The sequence below is a fragment of the Canis lupus genome, chromosome 16, assembly GCF_048164855.1.
Source record: "Canis lupus baileyi chromosome 16, mCanLup2.hap1, whole genome shotgun sequence".
NCBI classification, from domain to species: Eukaryota; Metazoa; Chordata; class Mammalia; order Carnivora; family Canidae; genus Canis; species Canis lupus.
The window spans coordinates 11,659,627-11,680,253 of record NC_132853.1 but is presented as its reverse complement, the minus strand read 5'-3'; positions in this window follow the sequence as shown (position 1 = coordinate 11,680,253).

Sequence of the window (20,627 nt, the reverse complement as noted above, 5' to 3'; positions counted from 1 at the left end):
TGGGGCACCCAGAGCCAGCATGGCTGCCCGGCCCCGGGGTGGGGGGGCCCAGCCCTGGAAAGAGAAAGGGGATCTCCTGTGGCCCTGTCTCCCATCAGATTCCCCGGCTGGCTCTGGGGTTGTGCTGAGAGAGAGAGAGAGAGAGAGAGAGAGGGAGAGAGAAGGCCCCGGGAGAGTGAGTGCACGCCCCGGGGCCAGCCTTCGGGGGCGGGCGGTGGGGGGGTGCGACGGGAGCCACAGCTGTGCATGTGAGTCCCAGCACCTTGCTTTTGTGCTGCTCTGAGTCATGTGTTCCCTGCATTTGTAGTTAGTGGAGCAGATGGTGGGCGCAGTAACACTTTAAATTAAGGATGCTAGAAGCACATTAAATTTAGATTTAATAAGACAGTTATTGTATGGAAATTAAAGACCCATTGATTATTCTTTGATTATTGAGATCTAAGCACTTACTGCATCTATTGCCCAGGTTGCGCCTGGGTGCACACAGGAAGCGGGGCTGGCCTCTCCATCCCAGCCTGCCCTGGCCACCTGCCTGCCCCAACCTGTAGTTTCCAGAGCCCAGTCCCCCCAGGCTGGCCTGGATGATGTCATGGAATCCTGCAGGAGAGAGAGGTTGGGGGGATGCCCGCCCATGTGGGTGGATGCCTGAAGGCCAGGTGCCCGGTCTGGGAGGGGAGCCCTGGAGCTTTGGTGGGGTAGGGGACACTTCCTCGCCTTGGGCTGCCCCCTCTGCCGGCCCAGGGGGGTAGAGGAGCTGGGGAAAGGAGTGATTCCGGAGCAGGCCACCCCCACCCTGTCCCCAGCAGGCCCCCACTTCCTCTCAAGCCAGGGGCTAGAAGCCGCTGAGTGTACAACGAGCTTCTGTGGCTGCCATCAATTTGGTCACTGTGTCCCTCCTGAGACAGAAGGGGAGGTTCCTTCCGTCTCCAGACAGCAGGAAACTAGTTTCCCAACCTCGAGCAGATTAACACCCCTACTACCCTTCCCATAACTGGCAGCCGCACTATTGATAATCAATCTCCTTTGGCCCTAAAAGTAGATGTTAATCACCTGCTTCGGGGGAGCCAGTGGCCTCCACCCTCGGCCTGGCCAGGCGGGGTCTGAGCAGCCCTGCAGCCGCCCAGTGAGCCTGGGCAGGGGGCTGGGGGCATGGGGCCTACCGAGGACAGTAGCACCCAGGCCTCCAGTAACTAAGGTCAGTCACATATTCCCTCCTGGAAGGGGGCCGACTGGCTGGACGCAGGCCCCTCTGTCACTTCCAGGAAAGGACCTTGCAGCATGGGCATGGGAGGGTCAGGAGGGAGGTCAGCTCTGTCTGTGTGTACCCAGCAGGGCCTCTCAGGCAGGGGCAAGATTCTGGCCCAGGCTCACCCTGCAGCTGGGTGGGTGCTCCCAAGCTGCCCAGGTGTACTAAGTAAGAATACGTGACATCTAATTAAATCTGAATTTCACACACCAATATTTTTCTAGTATGTCCCATGCAATTTGGGGGCACAAACGAAGGAATCATCATTTATTTGAAATTTATTTATTTATTTATTTATTTATTTATTTATTTAAATTTTTATTTATTTATTTATTTATTTTAAAGATTTTATTCATCCACTCATGACAGACAGAAAGAGAGAGAGGCAGAGACACAGGCAGAGGGAGAAGCAGGCTCCATGCAGGGAGCCCAACACAGGACTCGATCCCAGGTCTCCAGGATCACACCCCATGCTGACGGCGGCGCTAAACCGCTGAGCCACCGGGCCGCCCCTATTTGAAATTTAAAATTAACTGGGCATTCTGTATTTTACTTGGCAATCCCCCCTCCCCCACACCAGCTCCTCCTGCCTCTGACCCCCTGTCTCCCGGGCCCGCTCTGGCCCTCACTCCCTGTGCCTTGACGCCTTGGCCTTCTCTCTGTCTCTGCCACGGGACCTTTGCCCACACAGTCCCTCTGCCAAGGCCACCCTTCCCTTTGGCCCTGGCTGCCCCACGGAGCCCGCAGCTCTGGCTTGGGCACCCTTGGCCGGGGCAGCCTCCCAGGAGGGGCTGTGGTCGCACCCCAGCCACGAGCAGAGCAGCGCTTGTTAAAGGCGCTCCGCACAGCTTCACCCAGACTCATATTTTGGATTGGTGTCTTCCCAGTGGGCTGGAGGTCAAGACCTCGTCTGTCCCAGTCTGGCCCTGGGTCAGACTCAGCACTACCCCGGGGGCACCCTGCCGACCTCGGCACAAAGACTGGCCTTTTGAGCCTCTGTTTCCTCATTTGTAATGGGGGGGACGGTGCGCACTTGAGAAATCTGGTTTCTGGTGATGGCAACAGAAGCCACCTGCCTGCTTTTCTTAGGGGTCTGTGGGGACCCGGAGAGTCCAAAGCAAGGTGGCAGGAGGGGTCCAGGAGAGCCCAGCAGGATTGAGGGACCTGTCCCCCACCCCGCCTTCTCATGAAAATGCAGGTGAAGGAGGGGAGGTCTCTATTTCCAGTTAGATGCCCAGGGAAGAGAGGTCCTCAACACACAGGGGACCCCCAAGCTGGGAGGAAGACAGGAGTCCACATGTGGAATCTCTGGGTAGCTGGGAGGACCCACCTGCGTGTCTGATCTTCAGGCAGTGGAGGGGGAAGGGGATAGGGAGGGTGGGGTGGCTGCTTGCCTCCACCAGATCTGCCAGGCCCCAGGCTCTCTGGACCCCACTCTGCCCTGCCCCATCACCAAGGTCAAGGTATAAGGCAACGCTATTGACTCTACAAAGCACTTTCTGAGTCTATAATTTCATTATGTTTTTCCACAAATTACAAAATAATTATGATAACGGATCATAGCAGCAGCCACGTCCTGAGCACTTGCTGTGTGCCCGGAACTTCCCCCACCCACCCTGTGACCCTGACCAGGCCCCTCCTCAGGGCTCTGCACTTCTGCTGGGGCCACAGTCCTGGGGCCTCTGAGCCATGGGATGAGGTGTCCTCCTGTATACAGGGACCTGGGGAAGGGCGCGGGCAAGGCTGGGGTTGCCCAGCACTTATGCTGAGAAGCTGCAGACTGGCCCTTAGGAGAATGAGGATGTTGGGCCACAGGGCAAATTTCCCCACGGGGACGGAGGGGCCCTGCCGACCAGCTTACAGATTAGGAAACTGAGGCCGGGAAGGAAGCCAGGAGGGAGCCCAGGCCCCTCAACCCCTTCCCGTCTCTCTCTGCTCCCTCCTCTGCCCCACTCGCCACCCCCCACCCCAAGCGGCCTATGGAACCTCATGGGTCGCCCTGGGGTGCCCCCGACCCCTCCCACACACCCCGAGGGCCCCGCTGCATACGGAGGCCTGTGCCCCATGGGCTCCCTGGGTCCTGGGCTGTCTGGGAGCAGCAGAGCCACCCTGTGGCTGGGTACACACATGGGCGCCAGCACCCCCAGAGACGCCCTCCCTCTTCCCGGGAGATGGCAGGCAGCCCCAGGACTTGGGCTTCTTCTGTAGAGAGTGGGGCCACGAGAGGCTGGAGGCCAGGAGGTTACCCTCAACTCGAGATGAGGCTGGGGGGACACATAGGGAAGGCACCCCAGCACAGGGCTCCAAGGCCTCCCCCCCAGATCTCCTCCAGTTCCCACCACCCTGTACTCTGACATGGGGAGAGGGAGAGCCTTGAGGGTCTGGATGCCAGCCTGGCACCAGAGCCCAGGCCCAGCTGCCAGGGACAGATGGGTGGGAGGGGAGGTCCCTCGAGTACCCCAGCCCTGGGAGCTGCACCCTCTGCACCTCTCCCTGCCTGCCATCTCCCGGCCGGGATCTGCCTGTGGGCACTGCTCACTTCTTCTGTTTAACCAGCGAGGTTTCGGCGGGGAAACTGTCAGCGGCAGTCTGCAAACATCCCTTCCCGCTCAGCCGCGCCGCCTGCCAAGCGCCACCAGCCGACAGCTTGGCTGGCAGTCGGCTGGCGCAGGCTGCCTGGCCTGGCACCGGGTTCCTCACTGGTGGCCGGGGAGGGCCGTCCGCTGCCGTGCTCCGCGTCCTGCCGCCTCACAGCAGGGCTCTGGCCCCACGTGCCCCCAGCCTCATCCCCAGGGCAGCCTCTGCAGCCCCAAGGCCCCGCAGAGCTGGGAGGCTGGGGACCCCTGAGGCTCGCAGGCACCCCAGGAGGGATCACAGAAGTCTGGGGAGACAGGAGGTGTGCAAAAAGAAGCTGTAGGAGGGAGCAGGTGTTGCCGAGCCTTGGGGGACCGGTCACCTCTTGAGGTCAGCCCTGTGCCAATGAATGCTTGAATCCTCCTCCTTCCCGGGACACTGCTGCCGACTCCTGTCCTGGCTGGAGGGAGGCCTAGGGCCCAGGGCCTTCTCCATGGAGCCGGGCCTTTCGAGAAGGAGGTCTGCAGGGCACCACTGCAGGATCGACTCCCAGTTCACATGAGGGGCTGGCTCGGTTTCACCCCAGTTAGGCCCCAGGGCCTGCTGGCCAGGCCTCCTCTGGGAACACTGAAGGCCTGGCTGGAGGGAGTGGTTTAGGGCTGCCTGGGAACGCCCCAGCCCCCAACTGCTCCTAGGCCCCCAGGAACACCCACTCTAACTCTCCACGACCACCCATAAGACTGGGTTGCACAATTTACAATTAATAATCACACTGTTTCATGGCCTCATAATTAAGTGTCTGTTCATCCCGATTATTGTCAGAGAGTGATTTGTCGTTCTCCAGGCAATAAAGATCAACCTGCTGAAGGCGGGGCCTCGGAGGAGTGTGTATCCCTCTGCCTGCCCGAGTGCCCCCCGACCCCTGGGCTGACCGCCCCTCAGCCTTGGCTTTCTCTGCACACACCCCAGGGCTGCAGAGGTGCGCGGGGTCCTTCTCGCTGCACTTGGGAGCCGCCAGGCAGAGTGAGCATGCGTGCATACACACATACCCCTGTGAACACAGCGCGCTGGAGGTGGCTCTCAGGGGCTGGGGTTTTCAATGAGGAGCCCCCACCTGTGCCTCAGTTTCTCCACCATCTGCAAGGGCCGATGATCCCTCACCCTTTGTCTCCTGTGGCTGAGGGACGGTGGGTGGAGGGACGATGTGCGAGACCATGGCCAGTGGCCCAGCCCCTGTGGTCCCTCCGCATGGGGGTCTGGACCTCCTGAGACCCCTGGTCCATGAGCCAGGTCCCTGGGGAGCAGCATCTGAGGGTCCAGCAGTTGTGAGGCCCTGAGGCCCACATCTCGAGTGTCCAGCTTGGGGCAATTGAAAAGCCCTTCGCTGCCAACCAGGGCGAGGGCGCACTCACTGGTGTTCCTGGGGAAGAAGCAAGGCCTGGAGGCGCCCAGGTCCTGGAGGGAACAGGCTGGCCTGCCTAGGCACCAGAGCCCCGTCCTATACTCTCCCACCTAGCCCGGAGGGTGGGGCTGCTCATCGTGGAGATTACCCAAGGATCATGCCTCACCATCCCTGAGGGCTCCAAATGGAGGAGGCAGAGGGTCCTCTGGGGCTGACAGGGAGTCCCCAAGGGTGGCAAGAGCAGAAGCCCCCTCCACACCCCATGCTTTCCGTGCGAGGAAGGAGGGAGCTATCTGAGACCTCAGGGCCCCGAGCCTGCCCAACCTGGCCGCCCTGCCCCTCACTGGGCCGGAGCTGTGTCCACACATCCTGCACCTGCACATACAGACCCAGGCATAATCCATATTTGTTTGAGCATTTAAAAATTAGGGCCAAAGTATACATAAAAGATTTTTTGGGGGGAGGAGAAAATCTGAAATAATGAGCTAACAAAAGGCATTTGGTGAGACATAATCTAACAAGAACGGACTTTGAAATCATGGTTATTGGCCATATTTCCTTTCAGGAGCAGCTAAAGACTCCACAGAAAGTAAAGCAATTAAAGTCTACGTTTATATTGCACATTTTCGTCCAGCGAGCCACTAACGAGGTGGCAGCATTAACCTAAGCGTACTTGGCAAGTGGCCGTGGGCATCCTGGGGACACTCGCTGGACCAGCCGGTAGAGCAGCTCTCCCATGCCCAGCCCTGCAGGGGCAGATGCTGAGCCCTGCCAGCTGGAGGGCCTCGTCCTCTGGGAGGGATGGGCGAGGGTGAGCCCGTGGGTTGCACAGAGCCCTGGGCCTGCATGTCCAGCAGCTCCGTGGACATGGGGTTGTTTAGGGGAAAGGGTTCACCTGGGAGAGGGGGGTCAGAGGTGAGTCTAGGCCCTGGACCAAGCTCAGCTAAAGTGCTTCCTCCCAGAGGCCCCACTCTCTGGGGGGTGGGGAACTCAAAAGTCAGGGTGCTGAGCTGGGCTGACCCTGAAGCCAGCACTCCTGCCTCTCCCTGGGCCTCAGGCGCCCTTCCCGGAGTGACTGCCAGGTGTCTCTGCCCTTAACTGGCTGAGGCACTGGCTGGGGCACTGGCTCGGGCAGGTGACACTGCTTCAACTGCAGCCCTGGGGGCCAGAGGAGAGGCCACAAGGGGACTGTCTCCAGTCCTGGCCACACCTTGCCACCCCCCAGCACCGCCTGTGGGTTCTGTGCCTGACTTTCCCCTGCGCAGGGGTTGGGGAGACAGGGCAGGAGTAAACATCCCGCCCAGTGGTAGAAGAAGCAGCCTGAGGACACACTGGAGCTGGCATCTCAGTCGTGGACACTGATAGGGGGCAGCTCTGAGGAGACAACAGGCACAGGTCTGAAGGCACCCAGAGGGATGTGGGGGCTGAGAGGCCAGCCGGGGCTGGAGGCCCAGGGGCAGGAGACAGGTTATGTGGACCTGGAGAAAGGGACCCCCTTTCTTCCCTCCCTGCCCAGGTAAGCCTGGCAGTGCCACCCTTCAGGGTTTTTACCTGGATTGTCTAGTCCCACAGGGTCGGGGTTAGGGGCCCATGCACTTCCTGGAACTCAACCCCTTTAAATATAAGACCCTGCGCAACGTTTGTGTTGGAACTCTTGTGAAAGTCACCCCAGGGCCCTGCCTTCTCCAGAGGTCCCCTGAGCCCCACGGAACTGGCCAGCCTGGGACCCCCCTCCTGGTGCCTCTGCCCACCCTGCTTCTCAGACACTGCTGGGTACCCCAGCCCTCAGATGCTTTCCCCGGGCCAGAGAGTCAAGGCCACTTTGGGTCAGTTCCCGTGTCCTCCTCTGGGCCCTACTGTCCCTCGGGGTGGGATGGGGGGCTGTAGGGTTAGGACCTGTACTCCGGGTCCTGCTTTGGCCCCTCCTCCTTCCAGGGGCAGGTGGTGGGAGCAGAAGGGTTGCCCGGGCCGCAGCCCCCGGTCACACCGTGGGCCTCCACCAACAAGACTCAGATGGATTTGAGACAGGTCTGCGAAGTCTCATACCTATAACTTTAAATTAAAAAAGCCATGTGCTGTTTATGGTTCTGTCGGCAGCTCTGCACAGCAGCCCCATAAAGATCATATTATAGTACAAGCCATTATGTGCCGAGTTTACTATATATACATTTCTAAATGGTTCGGCAAACAGCGGCCTACTTATGGGCAGGGAAGGAGAACTGGTTCATTTGGGGTAACAAATGATCCTTGATTTGATTTTAAATGCAGTGACAGCCAAATTTATTTCTTATTTAATCACTTCCCTGTGCTGTTCAGAACAGAGTGATATTAAACTCCACAACGCAGAGCAGACTCTGGAATCCGCCGAAAGAGGCCTGCGAATAGATTATGTTTATAGGGTAGAGCGGTGCACATAACCAGAATGGGTATTTTTGTCATTTATACAGTGGCTTACATCATTATTTCTTCCTGCTTCCAATTTTTCAGTAATAAAAATATAGGCAATGTGATTCTCTTTGCATTACAGATAAACCATCCTGATTCTTTATTAAATATTTGTATTAATCTCAAGTACTACAAAGCGTTCACACAGATACATCAAGCCCAGGGCAGCCATTCCCCTCTGCTCACTCTCCACGAAACAGCCCCTTTACGAGCAAGCGGCTCCCGGAGAAGAAGGTTTCCATGAGGACCGCCAGGCCCCCCTCTGTCCCTGCTTTATGGCCCGTGTGCATGTGGCACCATTGGGACCAACAGGATATTTGCTCCTCAAGATCCAGCAGTGTGGGCGATCACACCGCAGTCCCCAGTTTTCTGTTCTATTTAATTAGGAATTACCGCCCTGGTGTCAGTCACGGGGGCTGAGACACACAACACCTGTCTGCTGCTCCAGGGGCCCCAGGAGGGGCTGCGCCGGGCAGTGACCAGCTGTTTGGGGTCATGGAGCCCCGGGGGCCGGGCCGGAGGGGTAGGGAAGAGAGGGTGGGTGCCAGCTCTGGCCCCCACTTCCTGGGTGGCCTGGGGTGAGTCTGCCTGCCCCCTCGCCATGGTGGGGAGACATGGGTCACCCAGCGTGGGTGACAGCTGGGTGCTCACGTTCCTGGGAGGCCGGAGGAGGTGGTCCTCCTGTACCAGGAGAGAAAGGAGGGACCCTCAGCCCCAGCTGTGCCTCCATGTCTTCCCTCCACCCCCCTCGGATTCCATGGCTCCCACAAAGGTTGGTCATTGCTGCCTCTGGCCGCCCAGGATCGATGACAGCACAATCGAGGGGACACCTCTGGGTGGTCCCAGAGGGTGTCTGCTCTTGGGTAGGGTGTGGATCTGGGCCTGTCTCAGCTCTGGGTGTGTCTGTGAGAGGTGGGGGGCTGGGGCTGGGGTCCAGGGTTCTCCAAGGATCTCCCAGACTGGAGGGGCTTCCGATGGCCCTGGGGATATGGCAGGTAGCCAGCTGGTGGTCAGTGCAGGGCGCAGTGTATGTGGTTTTGCTGCAACCACTAAGAACACGGTTACTGATGCTCTGTGGGGCCAAGACACAGCCATCACTGACCCCCGTTCCCAGTCCAGGCCACCCCACCCCGTCCGTGTCTACCGACCTGATTTGTGCATGCCAAGGCCCTGGGGCCCTTCATCTTGGGCTCTCGTCAAGCTTTGGTTGGGGGCTCTCTGATCTCTGACCCCTGAATCCTCCACTGACTCCATGTTGGGGGACCCACCCAATCCAGCCTGGATGGGTCAACCAAGTTTCAGGTCCAGTCATGACTCTACCAGGCAGGTCTGGAGGCCTCAGACAAGGCCCAACCTGTGTCCTCTATACCCACCTCCTGGCCTGGCAGGGCTTCTGGGGGTCCTAGTGAGAGAGGGTGAGCCTTGGTGAAGAAGCCCTGTCCCTTAATCCCCGGAAGGACAACCCAGGTCCACATTGACCAGATGGTGCTGGAGGAGCAGTCTGGGAAGGCTTCATGAAGGGGGAGCTCTGGAGAAGGCCATGTGTCCAGCAGGAGCCAGGGCAGGGAGGGGACAAGCTTGGAGGGGGCAATGCATGGACAGGGGATAGAGCAGGGCAGTGGATGGTGTGTGGGGGAAGCAGATGGAAGTCCAAGTGCCAGGCTGCAGGGCTGGCACGACTACCCAGGGAGAATGCCATGCCGACGGCTCCCTGGGGACCCTGCACTTGGAGCCGGCCTAGCCCTGCAGAGCTACAGGTGTCTCCAAGACAATGGTTGAGGTGGAGAAGGGGCGGAACAAGCGACCTGAGCCCAGGGCTTACCCGACCCAGAGGAAGGAGGGGTGACTGGGAACCACTGCCCAGTCCAGCCTGGGCGGGTCAGGCAGGGCAGGTGTAAGCCCTGTGGGGCTCCTAGCGCTCCATCCGGAACAGGTAGGACCCACGTCCCTTGCTTACAGGCGGTCAAGGCATCCTCGGGGCCTAGGCCTCGGACAGTCTGCATCTGGGGATGTGTTGTGTCTGGGAACCTCGCTGCCTCTGCGGAGAGTGCCTGCGTGGAGGAGGGAGGGCAGCTGGCTGGCGGGGCACCAAGGGACGCTGTGTTCCCACCACCGGGGGCCCTGATCTGAATGCAGCTATGTGCGGCTGCAGCACCACCTTGGCTGCCAGGACTGGCTGGCCCAGAAGGGAGAGGGGGTGTGGGAGGGGCCTGGGGAATGCTGGGGAAGGGGGGGCAGGGGAGGGGGTTTGGGAAAGGGTCTGGGGAGGGCTGGAGGAGGGGGTGGGTGGCTGCCCTGAGCCCCTGCCCTGAGCCCCGTGACCATCCCACGGAGGCCCCCTTCCACGGCAGAATTGGGTGACTGAAGTGGAGACCCCTCCAAATCCTGTGATCTCCCCCAAAGTTCCAGTCTCATTGGAGGAATAGGGTGGGGGCTGGGAGGGGGGCAGGGGAGCCACTGTGCAAGCAGCCACCCCTTACTCCGTACCTCCATGTTTCCATCATCTTAGTGGGACTTGTTACCCCTGGGCGGGAGTGGCAATCCCATAAATGCCAGGGGCAGAGCACAGCCAAGTGGGTGCCCACTGCAGCAGAGAGGGGGGCTGGGTCACCTGCACTCTGGCCCTCTGTGCCCTCTGGAGAGTCCACTGCCCCTCCCCCAGCCTGTCTCCGTTGCCCTTTTGACTGGGGCCCAGGGTGCAGAAGGGCTGAGGGGCCTGGGTGCATGTCCTGCCTCTGCTACCTGCTGGCCGAGTGGCCAGGGTGGGATGCCCTGTCCTTACCCATGAAGGTAGAATGCTATGGAGTGTCCTGGGGCTGAGCAGGGCTTGGGTGGGCCAGGCCTCCTGGCTCTCAGTGCAGGGAGACAATGAGGGTGGGCGATGCTGTGTTGCTAGGGGTTCTACGTGCCCCCCCCCACCCCGGACAGACGGTTGCCACCTGGGCTGTGTGCCAGGTCTCCAGCCGGCTGACGAGAGGCCCATGTGCTGAGCCTGCCGGTTCCTGACTCATCCACAACTGGGCGTCCCTGGCATCAATGCTTCCCGTGGTTGCACACAACCCAGTGGGGGTTGGGATCTGCGAGGTCCCTGGGAGCTCCCTCAATCCCCATAGGAGCAGCGGAAGGCAGCCAGCCTCCCCCTCCCTACTCAGGCCAGGCATGGGGGTTGGGCTGAGCCCCAGGATCCCCGAGAGTGGGAAGGCCACAGGCAGCCCACAGACTCCCAGGATCTGCAGGGAGCCCTGCATATCACCTCACCCACAAGCCCAATGACAATGCACTGTGTTGGGGGGCTGTGTGACCCATGTGACCACCTATCAGCTATCACCTCCCCCACCGCACCTCCTCCCTGGAGGCTGCCCCCCTGCCCTGCCCTCCCCTGCCTTGCCCCTTTCCCCTGCCCCCCCCCCCCCGTCCCCCCCAGGGCTCTTCCCTGCCACCCTCACCGGGAGTCTGGGAGTCTTCAGGCTGGAACCCGTGGGACCTCCGGGACCTCCGTTTCTCCTAATCTGCACACAATGCCTACAGAGCCAGGCCCAGGAATCTGAGGTCTCAGCCCCTTAGGGTTGGGGGCAACGACTAGGGGTAACAAATACAAGGGAGAGGAGCCAGCAAGCCCCTGAGGTTGGACCTTGCCAGAAGAGGCCGAGCATTGCTTGGAAGAAATTAATTTTGTTTTGTTCACATCATGCTGATGGTGTATTTGCCTGGCACCTCTGGGGGGTTCTCTATGCTTCTGGTTTCTGGGATGTTATAACGGGAGCTTTGAGATACTGCAGCCACACCAGGGCACCGCGGATCCTGTGGGCTGAGCGCTTGGAGCATGGGGCGGGAGGCCACTGCGGAGGCCCTCAGAGCCCCTGAGCTCTGGCCCGGCAGGCACCCCGGCTCTCCTGTGCCTCTGCCTCGACTCCTACCCTACCCCGGGGTGAGCCCCCTCACCCCGCCCTGTCCCCGCAACGCTGTGCTCACCTCCTCTGGGCTGACGGGAGAGGTCCATGTTAGATGGGGTCAGAGGCTCAGTCTGGGAAGGTGGACAGTCCTGGGGACGAATGGGGGCGCAGCGTGTGCGTGACGCCCCTGAACTCTGTCCTTAGAAACACTAAGATGGTAAATTTTGTTTTGTGTTCTTTGCTACAATTAAAAAATTTAAAGAAAAAAAATTTAAAGAAATTTCTTGGGGGGGGGGGGCATAAACAGACACACACAGGAGAGTCTATCAGAGGGACACAGATGCCACCCTGAAAGAGCCCCAAGGGGCCCCAACTGGGACAATGTGAGAAAAACATGGAGTTGTGTTGGACTCAAACCAAAGTGTGAAATAAATCTCCAGGATCTACTCGGGTATCAGAGTGGGAGGGAAGAGACAGATATCCCAGCAGACACTCCTTGGGGCACACGGTACCCCCTAGATGTCGGTGACGGTGACAAGCCCTGCCCCCCATGCCTCAGCCGGTGGCCAGGGTCACCAAGGTCACCGTGATAGGCCATGCTGACGGCGTGCACCTGACATGTGGCATGAGAAGGGTCCCAGCTCTGGGGTCTCCCCAAACCCCCACCCCAGTCCCATCATGAGGAACACATCAGAGCACAAATCCCAGCTGAGGGCCATTCCATGAAATCCCTTTCCTGTGCTCCCCAGGGCCATCGAAGTCATTGAAAACAAGGGTCATCTGAGCAACCATCCTGGCCCAGAGCACCCCCCAGGACAGCTGCCTGTGGGGAGGGTCCACGGTGGGACCCTGGGCAGGTAAGAGGCTTAGGTGAAAACTAAGGACATCTGGTGAAGTGTGCACTTAAATTAGCTACATTCCTGGGGATGCCAGGCATTCTCAGGGAACATGTGGCGGGGGCCTGTGTGGGTCCCTCCAGCCCCTGACCCCAGGCCAGCTTGTGGGGTGTGTCTTGGTGTCTGGGCCCCGGCTGCGTGGACCACCGGTCCTGGGGTAGGGGGCTCTATGAGGACATGTGGGCTTGGGGGGCCTGGGGGCTCTCAGGGAGATGGAGGGATGGTAGTCAGCGCTCTGAGAGGGTGTGCAGAGGGAGAGTGGCCGGAAAAACCACATTTTAACCCATCATAATGTGGACAGTTTTGTTATGAAAAACACCAGAAAGCCATTAATGTAAATCATGAAATATTCAGCAAGGCAGTCACTTAAATGGCTGGCGTTCCCAGAATTGGTGCCGGATGCTTCCTGCCTTGGGGGCGCCCAGACATAAGCTCCTCTGTGCATGTTCAGAGGTCATTATCTCAGAACTGGGAAGCGTTAGATCATCGCTGTGGAGGCCCGCAGCCGAGCAGGGAAAGGAGGTGTTTCTGGGGCCGCAGCCACTGTGCCCTGCACCCCCAGAGGTGGGGTCCCTGGACAGGGGCGGCCAGGGTGGAGCCTTCTCCATGGATTCCAGGTGGCAGGGTCACAGAGTGAGCTGTCCCCTGCGTGAAAGTCCTCCCTTACCATGCAGCCCAGCCCGCGCTCCTGCAGACGATGAGGAGAGCTGCCATGTGTCCTTATTCGCACTTCATGCACCCCTTGCGGACCTGCAGTCCTTTCTCCTGACAGCAGGCTAGGGCCGCCTGGCCGGTGAACTACAAGCCCAGCATTTGGGTCCGGGGTCTGTTTGGTTTTGGAATTGTGCTCTCAGACATCATGCCTGCCCCCGAAACACTCCCCATAAGATGAAGCAAAGCAAAAAACAAACAAACAAAAAAAAACCCAAAAATAGAAAGCAGGAGGACAAGAGTGTGAGGATGGCCGCACTAGTGTGGGTGCCGTCAAATGCCAGACAACAGTGTCAGTGAGGATGCGGAGACTGGGAGGCCATGCGGGCTTGGAGTGGCCACCCTGGAACACAGGATGGAGAGTCCTCCAAAAACTGAAGGCAGGTCTGCCATCTGACCCAGCACCCCCACTCCCAGTATGTCCCCAGAAGAACTGAGAGCAGGTTTTGAGAAGACTCTTGTATACTCCCGTTCATAGCAGCCAAAAGGTAGACACAATCCAAGCATCCAAGTGATGGTGGATGGATAAGCAAAATGTGTTCCGTCCACACCACGGACCATCACTCAGCCTTCAAAGAAAGGAAATCCTGGCACCTGCTACGACATGGGCCTGAGGACATGGAGCTGAGGGAGATGAGCCAGCACAGGAGGACAGATTCTGTATGAGTAGAAACTCCCAGAAGGCCCCAGAGCCATAGATACTGGGGGTGGGAGAGTGGCAAGGGAGGGCTGGAGTGGGGCGGGGACAGGTCAATGTTTAATGAGGACATAAGCTCAGCCTGGGAAAATGAACAACACATTCTGGGGGTGGACAAAGGGACAGCTCACAACAGTGTGAACGCACTTAATACCCCTGAATGTGCACTTAAAAACGGTTAAGATGATAAATGTTATGTTATATATATTTTACCACAATTGTTAAAATAAAACATGAGGGACACCTGGGTGGCTCAGGGGTTGAGCATCTGTCTTTGGCTCAGGGCTTGACCCTGGGGTCCTGGGATCGAGTCCCATATCGGGCTCCCCGCAGGGAGCCTGCTTCTCCCTCTGCCTGTGTCTCTGCTTCTCTCTCTGTCTCTCATGAATAAATAAATAAAACCTTAAAAAACAAAACAAAACATGAGCAGATGAGGATGTGAGCAGTGTGGGAGGACGGGCTGTGTGTGTCAGGGTGAGGGAGTCCACGGGCAGACAGCCGGGATGTGGCCAGCCAGCGGGGTAGCCAGCTCCAGGGCAGTGTCTCAGCATCTCAGAGAGAGAGGCAGCCACACCTTTTTGGCCTGGAGGGACCCACTGGACCAGGGGTCTGGGCTCAGGAGATGTGGGGTCCATCTGACGTGGGCCTGCTCCTCGCTCTGGAGAAAGCAGGCAGGTGTTTGGTGACATTTCCCCAGGACTTTGTACCTCGGGCTCTGTGGGGCTTCTCCAGCAAAGAGGGCGGGCTTTGCCTGAGGCTGTGCACCTGAGGGCCACCCCAGCTGGGAAAGGCTCTCGAGGGCCTGGGTCCCCTCCTGCCCTGTCCTGACTCCGCATGACCACAGGAAGCCTCCTGTCCACTTAGGGGCTGCCTGATTCCACCCACAGCCTCGGGGTTTCCTGGGTGCCCATCTGAAGGCAGGAGGTGAGCAGGTGAGGCCAGCACAGGGGGCAGGGGAGGCCTGCCTGCATCTCTTATGTGTGGCTGGCCTGAGAGCTGCTGATACCAGCATTGTCCCCGGGGAGGGGGGGGCGTGGCCCCAGCCCCTGGGAGAGGTTTGTCTGTGGGGCAAGGGGTGTGCTATTGGTTGTGGTGCCCCCAGCGGGACTGTAAACAGCATTGGTGCTGAGCCAACTTGCGCCCCCCCCAGTCCCCCTCCCACCCCGGGCCCACAGTGTCCCTGTGAAAAATCACCGCACGCTCCACAAATGCCATTTCAGCAAAGAGCACACAGCCTTCTGGAAACTAAGCCTCTGGAGGCCCTGGCCACTCAGATTCTCTGTGACAAGATCCCAGGGACAGTTAAAGACGTCCGGTTACAGTAAAGCTGCTCTGGTCCTGATCGGTGGTTTTCATGGGGGGCGGGGGTGTGTCAGTGTGCACCGCCCTGCCCACTGATCAGAGCCATCAGGGAGCACCTCGGCACTTGCCTGCTGCATCCTCGGGGAGGTGAGAAAAGCCACTGGGATTTCCACATCTCATGGGGATCCCATCCCTGGGGCCTGCGAGGTGGCTCCTTGGGTGTCAGCAGAGGGCACATGGGCTCCTGAAGGTCCAGACCCCAGGCTTTACACACCTTCCGTAGCTCTACTCTGCAAAGGGAGGTAACGTTCCTAGAGGAGCTCTGGGGGGGCCACACCTTGCCAGCGCGTGCTGTTTCCAGACTAACCTTGTGTCGCGGGCCTTCCCCCACAAGGCCCAGAGTGACTCGTTCATTCGCTCACCCCTCACTCACTTGTTTGCAGAACGAACAAGAACCTGGCCGACTGCCTGCTGTCCCAGGAGCATCGCGTTGGGGCTGGGATCCAGGAGACAATGAGGCCCACCCCCGAGGAGGCAGAGGCAGAGGCAGAGGTGAAGACCAGCAAATAGGAAGGCCTGAGCTCTGATCCAGGCCCCCCAAGGGGGGCAACGCAGAGGATCCTGGACTCACGCCTGGTGGGGGCAGCCAGGGTGGGCTTGGCAGCAGAGGGGAGACTTGAGTGGAGGCTCGGGGGCCACTGGGGGGGCAGGGGCTTTGTGGGTGCAGAGCGTGAGCGAGCCCAGTGGCTGGGGGGCCCGGCCCGGGGGGTGAGGCTGGCCCTCCTGGGTGACTGGCCCGAGGCCAGGCTGAGGAGTGTCCCCCAGTCTGCGGGATGACCATGGTAGGGGCTTTTCGGGTCTGGGTGGTGCCAGGCTGGGGGCAGGAAGGCCAGCGCCTGAGAGGGCACAGGGTCAGGGCCAGGGATGGGGTCCAAGGAGCTCCCCACCTCCCATCAGCCCATCTCTGAGGAGGAAAAGGAGTTCTTTCCCGTAGAAATGCTCGTGGAAGGGAGCTTATGGCATCTGATCTTCCACTTAAACATGTATGTAGTGAACTGCCACGGTTTACCGGGCACTTGGAATGGCCTATGATTGCCTCCAGGGGTAGAAATCACACTGGGAAGAGGCTCCCAAGGGTGCTGCTGGGTGGCATCGCTGCTGCACCTGCTCTGGGGTGCCATCATTCCTGCCCCCTGGAAATGGAAGATCTGAACCTCAGGGCCCCGGGGGGCTGGTACCCTGTCTCTCCAGACCCAAGGTGGTAGAGAGGAGCATAAGGACACCGGCACTGGCTTTGGGTGAGCCTGGGTCACATCCTGGCTTGAGACTCCATTTCGCAGGTGAGCCTCTGAGGCCCTCGGTGACCTGAGACCACTCAGTGTTGGGATTTGAACTGGTTTCTGTCAAGCTCCTGGTCTCGGCGAAGCTTCCCACCTCCCGGCTGGCTCGTGGTGGGCCATACCGTGGTGGCACGGGTAGAGTGGTCACAGGAGCCAAGGGATGCACCTGCTTGCAACCCGTGAAGTGCCCGGGGGAAGTGCAGGGGTGCAGCACACTGGCTACTTGTCCAGCGGGCAATGCTCCTGCCGGCTGACTGTGTGTCTGCACTGAGTGGAGGGGAGGGGAGGCCGGCACCCCCACCGGGTCCCCTACCAGGCAGGGACTGGCTCCCGGGGACCCTCTGGATGACCAGAAAGTCACTGCCATTTCATTACTTCAGGGCCTGGCAAATTGCTATGCGTGACAGCAAGCTTAAAAATGAAATAATAAGTCTGTCCTTTTAAAAAGCAAATTGTGACACTGGAATATTCATGAGCTGTGACTTCACGGGAATGGCAGCAGCCGAGAGATTAGCATTCGGTTAAGTCAGCAGCACAGGAATTTAGGGAAATGCACTTGTCACTCTGAGGAAACGAGTGATTAATACTTTTCCTGTTTGCGGGGCCCCTTAACGGGCGAATTTTTAATGTAATAATTAATTAACCTTGAGACCACTCCTATCTGCCAGGCTCTGGAGGCCTCGGTTCCTCAGGGGTGGGTGCGGCCAGCTCGCACACAGCCCTGCTCGTGGGTGCCCATGACCTCTCTGTAGGGGGTGGTCAGGGGGGTACCCCCCACACTCACGCCTGCCCAGCACCTCAGAGTGGCTTTGTTTGGCCACAGGGTCTTTGCAGACATGATTGGGTACGGATCTGGAGATGAGGTGGACTCAGGGGGGTCCCTGCATACGGGGCACACATCCTCTAGGACAAGAGGAGACAGGCACAGGGAGAGGGAGATTCGGGACACCGGGAGTAGGCTCAGGGGAGACAGGCCAGCAACTCCAAGCCGGGACGCCCCCTCAGCTGGTCCGGGACAGACCCTTGCCCACAAAGGGGACCAGGCCTGCCCACCTGTGTGGCCTCCAGGGCTGGACGGGAGTCTGTTCCTGCTGTTTGGAGCGCCCTGCTTTGTTACATGGCCCCAGGACACTCCCACACCAGGTGACCTTGGGTAGGTGCTGGAGGGCAGCTGAGGGAGGTCGGGAGCCAGCATGGGCTGCACCCTGAGAACCATGAGCCCTCCGGGCGCTGCATGCAGGCTTTTGCATGAACAGGTTGAGAGACCAGATGCCCGCCCCTCCTCTCTCTCTCTCTCTGGGCCTGGAGTCTCCCCCTGCAGGTGTTGGCCCTGACCTGTGCTTTCGAAACTGGGTTCCCCAAGGCACCCCAGGGGTGACAGTTTGTTGGCTGCCTCAGTTTCCCCCTCAATGGCCTCCTCCTCCTCCCTCTTGCTGTCTGGAGGAGAGCTCTCACTTCTCCTTTATGGCCTGTTCCCATCACCCTCGCAGTGCTGGCCGCGCTGAGGTGCCTTCAGAGTCCCGCACCGCCCACGAGGCTCCCAGCAGCGTCCCTGAGAGGACTCCAGCTGGCCCCTGCCCACAGGTCACACCGGAGTGGCAGGACTGCGTGCGGCTCGCCCCCGCCCTCTAGTGGCCACCGGCAGGCACCGCGGGGCAGCGGCTGTCGGAGGCTCTGGGTCCCGCCTCTCTCGGCACCGCAGGGTTGGGTGGGGGAGCAGGAGGGCCAGGGTGGACCCTCGCAGCCAGACGCGGAGCTCTCTTTGCCGGGAGACCGTGTCCAGCCTCTGTGGCCCAGCCTGCTCGGGGTCCAGGAGCCGGGTCTGGGCGGGAGCCATGTGTGTGGGGAGACCCTGGGGAGGGAGGTTGTCCCTTTGGCACCACACGGGGCAACTGGGCTCTCCCTGGAAACTCCCAGTGCCAGTGCTGGGATGGGAGCCAAGGCTGGCCCTGGCGCATCCAGGGACACCTTTGGCTTGCGCTGACTCCCTGTTGGGCCCTGGCCTGCAGTTCCGGCCAAGAGGCCCTTCTTCTGAGAGCACCTCCCAGAGCAGTGGCCACCTCACTCCTTCTGCTCCTCCATCATGGGAAGAGGCTCCCAGCGCACAGGAGGTACTGGAGGCGAGGCAGGTGCACCAGGCGGAGTCCTTGGCTGTGATAGGTCAGGGGCATCATGTGGTTTAGGGCTCAGGGGAGGCAAGGAGAGAAGCTGATCTGCAGGCAGCAGCCAGGCCGGTGGGGAGCTCTGGGGCGGGGTGAGATGCTGGGTCTTTACGCCTGCACAGCCCCTGGAGGACCCTCATCAGTGACCTTGCAGAGTAGGGGGGCAGCTGTGGGCTGCTCCTCAAAGCTGGGAGGTGAGTCCTCCCTCTGCGTGTCCACACATGTCCACCTAGAAGGGGACATGGAGGCCCGAAGAGGAAGGAAGCATGGAGGCCTCTAGGGACAGCATGGCCCCTCACTGTGCCTTGTGTGTGGGGGAGCCCCTGTCCCAGGTCCTCGATCTCGGGGTGGGGGTCTGGTGCCCTACCCTGCATCTCTGGGAGAGGGATTGTTGTTTACTGGATGCTTCTTTAGGTCACTCTCCCTGGACAGTGGTCTAGCGGTGGGCGGGGGGCTCCTGAGATGGGTCAGCCAGCAGAAGGTGGGCGGTGCACAGAGAGCTGAGGGCAGGCCCCCATGAGGCACAGCCAGGATGGTCTTCCTGGAGGAAGAGGAGACCCTGAGTCCTGGGGCTGGGGCTGGGCTCCCACAGGCAGCGGGACCAGGAGTCAGCAGGTAGGCAAGGCGACTCCACGGTCAAGGCCTGGCTTGGCCCATTCAGCTGATCAAGGTACGACAACCCGCTTTTCGAGTCAGGCAGTTTAACAGAAGGACCCGGGGCCCTCATCCCACACGTCAGAGGGTGGCTCTGGAGCTACAGTGGCCTGGGATGCCCACGGACGGGCTGGACCCCAGTACCCAGGAGCCCCCTCCAGACAGCGGCCCGGCAGCTCCGGAGTCTCAGCCCTGCTGCCGCTCCTCCTCTACGTGAAGGGGGGCAGGGTGAGCACCACTGAGTCAAGCTCCGATGCGCTGAAGGCTGCCCCTCCTGGTCTCCAGCCGGCCCTGCCCCTGGACTTCAGCCCCGTGCCTTTAGCCGCCTTCAGGCCCAGTCCCCTGGGACTCCCTGCACATCCAGGGCACCTTCTGTCCCTCCCTCAGGCAGTGGTCCTGCTGTGCACCTTGTCGCCCACACTGGGGACCCTCATGGCATCCTGGATTCTGCTGTCACCTACAGCTGCAGCTGCCCGCCATTAGGTGCATTTCCAAGCCGGGCTACCTTCTCAGGACTATGAGCCATCGTCCCCATTGCTCCCACCATCCACGCTGTCCTTGTCATCCCCACTGTCCCCACCATCCCTGCAGTTCCCACCGTCCTCACTGTCCTCAGTCCTCGTCGCCCCTACTATCCTCACTTTGCATCACTTTTGGAAGGACACAGGAGCTTCCTGGCTTCCTCCCACAGCCAGTCTGGCTCCTCCCTGCCCCCACCAGAGTCCCTACCATCCATGCTGCAGTTCTCACAGCCTCTGATGAGGTCCACTTGCTGTGTCCTGACCCCACCGGGCGCCCCCAGCTTCCTTCCCTCCCCTGGCCACCGCCTTGTCCCAGCTGAGCTGAGATACTGTGTCTTCCTTTCCACACCCTCACTCCACTCCTCGTCCTCAACGCTCCTAGATCACCGGGTCCCATAAGCTCCCCTGTTGCCCCGTCCTTTCTGGCTCTGCTTGCCCAGGTGTTCTTCTGTCCTGTAAGACCATGTCTGCGTAGCTGGCAGCTCTTCCACCCCAGTGCTAGGATGCCTCTCCCTGGGGCCGACCGAATTCCTGTATCTGGCCTTAATTACTCCTGTGTGCCTGGCGGGTAGTGGAGGGTCTGACTCATGGGGCGATTACTAAACACTGGACTGGACAGTCGAGATTCAGACACTGTCAGAATGATCCTGGGGGGCAGTGGGGCACGTGCACAAAGCAGCATGGGGACAGTAAACACCCAAAGGGGACGGACTTCCAGCCCCTTGAGCTGGGCCGGGGTGTCTCTGCTGGTAAAGGATTTTTGGATGGAGGATGAAAGGAGTGA